The 6,524-nt window shown below is 57.1% G+C and overlaps 1 long non-coding RNA gene across 1 annotated transcript; it reads right to left on the reverse strand.

The window, feature by feature from the left end:
• Nucleotides 1-395: 395 nt before the first annotated feature.
• Nucleotides 396-6,232, reverse strand: LOC139039205 (uncharacterized). Its single transcript, XR_011492504.1, has 2 exons — nt 5,654-6,232; nt 396-618 (listed from the first exon to the last, which is right to left on the reverse strand). It is a non-coding gene; the product is annotated as an uncharacterized lncRNA (long non-coding RNA).
• Between the last annotated feature and the right edge of the window lie 292 nt (nt 6,233-6,524).

The raw sequence follows: 6,524 nt of genomic DNA on the forward strand, positions 1-6,524 counted from the left end.
ACTTCAAAGGTCATACTCTTCAACAGTGAAGTCACTCTCATGTCTTTGTGATCTGGGCCAAGAAGCTGGTAAGCTGTAGCTGGTGGGCGGGCCACATCTGGCCAGCTGCCTGTCTTTATTAATAAAGTTTTATTGGAAAACAGCCCTGCCCCTTCACCTGTGGATTATCTGCATCAGCTTCCATGCTGTAATGGCAGAGTTCAGCGTTTGCAACAGAGACCCCGAGGCCTACAAAACTGAAACTATTTCCTATCCGGTCCTTGACAAAGAAGAGTTGAATGACCTTCGATGGACTGATGAGGCAGCTAGCACAGAGCTGGGCACAGTCCTGGCTGTGATCTGAGAAGGACTAGCCCATGGAGGATGAACTTGAACTCACGGTCCCTGTGGCTCCCTTTTTCTGCTGACTTAAAAAAAAAGTGTGCGTTTATTTTGGGCTGCACTGGGTCTTTGTCACTGTGCTTTCTCTGCTGTGGTGAGGCGGGTCTTCGCTTCACTGCATGGGCGTCTCGTTGGCTGACTTCTCTTGTCGCAAAGCACGGCTCCAGGGCGCTTGGACTTCAGTAGCGACAGGCGGAGGCTCCCACACTGGGACTCGAGAGCTCTCCAGCACAGGCTCTAAGGATTGTAGTGCACGGGCTTAGTTATTCTGCAAAATGTGGGATCCTCCCAGATCGGGGATCAAACCCGTGACTCCTTCACTGACAGGCAGATTCTTTACCACTGAGCCACCGGGGAAGCCCCCCCTTACTGACTTTGCACTTCCACCTTGTGACCTGCATTTTAATGCAAGGGTTACAACTTGCTTCCTTGGAGCAGATTTTATTTTGATGCCAAAATTTCTGATCTGCTTTCTTCAGAGCAGGAGGTCTTGCTCCCAAAGCTAGGGCTGTCACAGCACTCTCTGTAGGCAGAGTGGGGCGGGGGAGGCCAGCTGGCTGCCACCTTCCCCTGCAACACCCTGGGAGGCTTGGGCGGAAAGGCCCGGAGCCCACTTGCTCCTGGAGGCCAGCGGAGGCTTCAGTCCCATCCTGCCAGCCATCCATCCACCTGGAAGCCCCTTCAAGCAGCGAGGAAGGAAGAGAAGGGAAATGCCAATCAATCCATCAAAACCCCTCCCTCCGGTGGCTTCCAGGCCTGAGCATCCTTGACCCCGGGGGCCCAGGGCCAGGCGAGCAGGGGAAGTGCATTTGGTAATGATTCTAGACTTCCTGTTTGGTTCCTGTCGGGGGCTGAGATATGCATGCTCCTAGCCTATATGTAATCATAAGCATTCTTTCTTTTCTCCCAGGTTTTTTTTTCTCTTTACTATTTTTCTTCCTCTGGTGCTCGTTTGCATTTCTTTCATTGTTCATTGGTGTGAGGAGGGCCTCCTTTGGGAAAATTGGTGGAAAAGGAGAGGTGAGGGGCAGGAAGAGGGCAGGATACCCTGCCTGGATTCCTGGGGTGTTGGCCCGGGCACCATAAGCATTGTGTCTGCCCTGGGACAGACACAGTGGGAAAGCTGTAAAGAATCTGTTTGGGTATGCAGACATTTGGTGGTGGTGGTTTAGTCGCTCAGTTGTGTCTGACTCTTTGTGACCCCATGGACTGTAGCCCGCCAGGTTCCTCTGTCCATGGGATTCTCCAGGCAAGAATACTGCAGTGGGTTGCCATTTCCTTCTCCAGGGGATCTCCCCTACCCAGGGATGGAACCCAGGTCTGCATTACAGGCAGATTCTTTAGCAGGAGCTACAAGGGAAGCCCTACACAAACATTTATTTAGTGTTCATTGTTGTGCATGGGATTGGGGCTTCCTCCTTGGCTCCGCTGCTAAAGAATCCGCCTGCCAATTCAGGAGACACGGGTTTGATCCCTGGGTTGGGAAGATCCCCTGGAGGAGGAAATGCAACCCACTCCAGTATTCTTGCCTGGGAAATCCCAAGGACAGAGGGGCCTGGCAGGCTACAGTCCATGAGGCCACAAAGAGTCGGACACGACTGAGCGACTAAGCAAGTACGGTGTGCATGGGATACTGAGATACACAGAGACGTCACCTCTTATCCTGTAAGAGGTCAGAGATGAGAAGAAGAGAGAGGAAAGGCAGGGTTCAAAGCAGTTTGGTAATCACGATGGCAGAAGTAGGTAGGACTGGGACTTCCCTGGTGTCCAGTGATTAAGACTTCAGCTTCCAATGCAGGAGATACAGGTTTGATCCCTGGTCTGGGAGCTGATATCCCACGTGCCTCGAGGCCAAAAAACCAAAAATGTAAAACAGAAACAATACTGTGGCAGATTCAATGAAGACTTTAAAAGTGGTCCCCATCAAGAAAATCTTGAAAAAGAAGTAGGGTGGAGATGGAGGTGTATGGGGGAGGGGTCGTGGATCCTTTAGCTCAGTTCTCTCTTCCACACAAGCCTGAGCCTTAGTCTCAGAGCTGGGGGCGCGGTGCACATCTCACCAAATACCAGTGAGAACTGGTAGAACCCAGCATCACTGCCAAGCCTTGGCACCTCCGCTGGGTGTTACAGGGAAGGCGGACCATTTGTGGCTCTCCTGTGTACCAGCCTTAGTCCAGGGGGCTGGGGGGCTGGAATCCTGGGGAGACGGGGGCCCTGGGGACCTCAGAGGTGATCCGCCTTCTTTGCATTACGTCAGGACTTTGATCCCTCCATCAGGGAGAAAGGAGAGTTCTCCCTTTCCAGCACCTCCTGACGTCCTTCCTGCTGGCGGTCCTGGCCCTGGCCTCACCTTGAAGGGGACAGGATGTGTCTCCAGCTGGGCCCCTTCTCCTCCGCATCTGGACCAGAAGTGAGTGCAGCTCAGGAGTGTGGTTGTGGCCACAGGGCTTCGGGGGCCCCTGAGCACACCAGGTGGATGGAGGGGAGGCGGGGGACGCGGGGTCCTCCGTGCCGCCCGCGGGGCCCAGCCGGCCTCTGTCGCTGGAGCGCTGGGCCGGGCGCTGGTTTCGGAGGCCCCGGGGGTGGCCGGCAGCCAGGACTGCAGCGTGGCCTGCCCCGCGGGAGCCCCCGTCCCTTCTGCAAACCCCTCACAGGGCCAAGCTGCCGGCACCAGTCAGCCGGGCCTCTGGGTTGTCAAGGTGGGCATGGGCAGGGAGGGGGTTGGGACCCCTTTGTCCTCTTCCCCCAGCCACCATTTCCCTTCTTCCCCCTCTTCCCCATTGTTCCAAGAGCTAAGTGGCGAAAAAGAAAAAAATCGCGGGCAATATGACCTGATATGGGCGCTTTCGATTTGTGTGTGAACTCTCCACCTGGCGTCTTTTCAGAGTTGCTAAAACCTGGGCAGTCTCTGAACTCTCTGAACTGAGGGGCGGGCAGAAAAATAAACAGGGCACTCGTGTGATGAAACATGAGCGCCAGCTAAGAACTCCCACCCGGCTGGAGGGCTCCCGGGAGCCTTTTGAACACCCGTCTCCCCGGGGCTCCCCAGACAAAGGGCGGGCAGCACGAGGAGCCCCAGTACACCTGTGCTCAGCTTCCCCCAGCAAGAGGGCCCGGATGCTGGGTGCAAAAGAATCTTCCAGGAGTGCTGGCGGGTTCGCCCCGGGATAGAAGCCTCTCAGCAAGTAAGCGGACTGCTCATCGCTTTCTAATCCATCAGCTTAGTCTCTGAATTTTCCATCTACAGAGTCCTCTACCCTGCTCCAACCTTGTAGAGAGAGGAATGCTACCTTTTATCATTTTGCCAGGTGAACATTCCTTTTGAAACGTAATAATTAACTCCCAATGTATCTCCTCGGAAAATGCATATGCATATATGTACATATACATTTGTGTATGTACATATACATACTTTTGTGTTCATATATACAGAGTATAAAGAATTTTAAACTGAGAGAAGACCCAACATACAAATAGTATCAGGGCCCCCAAGACACACACCTTGTGCCTGGAAGGGTGAACAGTCCTCCAGTTTGCCGGGGACCGTCTTGATTTTAAAATGGAAAGTTCTGTGTCCCCAGAGGACCCTGTCGTTGCTGCTCAGTCACTCAGTCGTGTCCGACTCTTTGCGACCCCGTGGACTGTAGTCTGCCAAGCTCCTCTGTCCATGGGATTCTCCAGGCAAGAATACTGGAGTGGGTTGCCATTTCCTTCTCCAGGGGATCTTCCTGACCCAGGGATGGAACCCGCAGATTCTTTTCTGCTCAGCTTCTTGGGAAGGCCGCCCACTGACTCCCTGAGACTGGGGCAAATCAGGAAGGCTGGTTGTGACAGAGCCAGGCATTCAAAGTCCATTATCGCAAATCCTTCATGAAGACACCATCAATTAGATGTTGTTTTTGCAGAGAAGGAAAGTGAGCTGGTGATGCTGACAGAGTTGCAAGTTCACGCCCCAAGTCTCTGGCTGAGGCCAATGCTGTGCCATGCGTTTTGTGCAGGAGCGACGTGGACGGTGCGGATACAAACATGAGGATGGGAGTGACGGACAGGGTCTCCTTCACGAGGGAAGGAGGGGCCGGGGAGGACTGTGCTCTGAGAGGGGGTCTCCTTCCTGACACTTCGGCAGCTCGAGAGTCTCTGGCCTGAGTGCCTGAGGAGGACTGAGCGCTGACCTGGAGCAGGTCCCCCTTCAAGATGGAAGGGTACCACCTCCCCGCGCCTGAATCCCCTCCGCCTGGGCTAGTGTTGTTAGCTGGTTCCCTGCGGCCTGAGTCCACCCGGGGAGCATCAGAGGAAGGAGGGCAGAGAGGATGAGGATTTGCTGACTCTGTCCCCACCACCCCATCAGCCCAACTCCCCATCTCCCTACCACCCCATGTCCCTATCACCCCTTCTCCCCATCACCCCACCACCCCATCTCCCCACCACCTCACCTCCCTACCACTCCATCTCCCCGTGTCCCCATTACCTTATCTCCCCATCTCCCCATCTCCCCACCACACCATCTCCCCATCTCCCCATCATGCCATCTCCCCATCACCCCATCACCATTACCCCACCACCCCACCACCCCATCTCCCTACCACCCCATCTCCCCACCACCCCATCACGCCATCTCCCCATCTCCCTATCACCCCATCTCCCCACCTCCCGATCACGCCATCTCCCCATCTCCCTATCACCCCATCTCCCCACCTCCCCATCACGCCATCTTCCCATCACCCCATCACCATTACCCCACCATCCCACCCCCCCATCTCCCTACCACCCCACCACCCCATCTCTCCATCTCCCCATCACCCCATCATCCCATATCCCCATCACGCCATCTCCCCACCACCCCACCACCCATCACCCCATCTCCCCACCACCCCATCTCCCCATCATCCCATCTCCCCACCACCCCATCTCCCCATCACCCCACCACTCCATCTCCCCATCACCCCACCACCCCATCTCCTCATCACCCCATCTCCCCACCTCCCCATCTCCCCATCACCCCGGCCCAGCCTCTCTCTTCTCTCCCCCAGAGGTGTCCAGGCAGCCTCTCCTTCCTGCAGGCCTCCCCAGGAGACCAGCGGAGAGCTAATTACTGTTTTCTCTTCTCCAGGCCCTGTGGTTCTGCCAGACGAGGCTCCCCTCTGTCAGGACCAGGATCCTCCGCGGGGACCTGGAGGTGGCCCAGGCACGGATCTCCGTCTCCCTCGTTACCACGGGCCCTCGTCCAGGACACTCCCGCCCTCCTCGTCGCTCCAATGCCTCCGCCGCTCACCTGTGCTTCCGGTTTTAGGTTTGAGAAAGGGGGGTGGCTGGCTTTCCACGGCACTCCTAATCGCCCGCGTTGAGCTGATAGGGACCCAGGCCAGGTCATTCCGCCACCCACGGGGCCCTGAGAGCCGGGGGCAACTCTTGGGAGTTTCCTGGTTTCGAAAGAAATCAGATTGAGGCCCGGGGCGTGGACTTCCTGGAGGACGGTGGTCCAGGCGATAAGCGGTGCTTCCAGAGAACAGGAAGGGCCGCTGGAGTCAGCCTGGGGATAGTTTCCGGGGGCTGGGGCATCGCATTCCCGGGGAAGCGGAGGCCCGGCTCGCGCAGCTGGGTAGGGCTCCCCGGCACCCCCTGCCCCAGCCCTGTCTCTCCCGGCATCTCGTTCCCATTGAAATAATCACAGGGTAGGGCCAGCGGGCCGCGTCGCCATGGCAGCCGCTCTAATTTCTTTTAATCCCAGTGTTCCTTCCTAAAGGGACCTCCCCCAGCCCCCACTCTCCCCCCGCCCCCCCCCCCCCACCGCAACGTGTTTTAATTGTAATAACTCCTGGGTTTTCGGGAGGTAATGACCGTGTGTGGGGGAGCCAGCCTTGGCGGGGCTCCATGCACAGCGCTGCCCGCCCAGCGGCGCCAGGCGGCCCTCCGCCTCCCAGCAGGAGTCCTGGAGGGGCCCGGGGCAGGCTTGGGCAGGGTCTGCCAAGGGGGTCTGGGGCCTCGGCGCTAATGAACACGAGCCAGGGAGCCTCGGCCCTGCGGGGTCGGGTCTTCTTGGGCAAGGCCTCCCCTCACCCCACACCTGCACACTCCAATCACACCTGGAGGGGACTCGACGGACCATGTCTCCAATCTCGGCTCAGCCGGCCATGCCGCTTCTG

Source organism: Odocoileus virginianus, chromosome 17 (assembly GCF_023699985.2).
Source record: "Odocoileus virginianus isolate 20LAN1187 ecotype Illinois chromosome 17, Ovbor_1.2, whole genome shotgun sequence".
Classification (NCBI taxonomy): domain Eukaryota; kingdom Metazoa; phylum Chordata; class Mammalia; order Artiodactyla; family Cervidae; genus Odocoileus; species Odocoileus virginianus.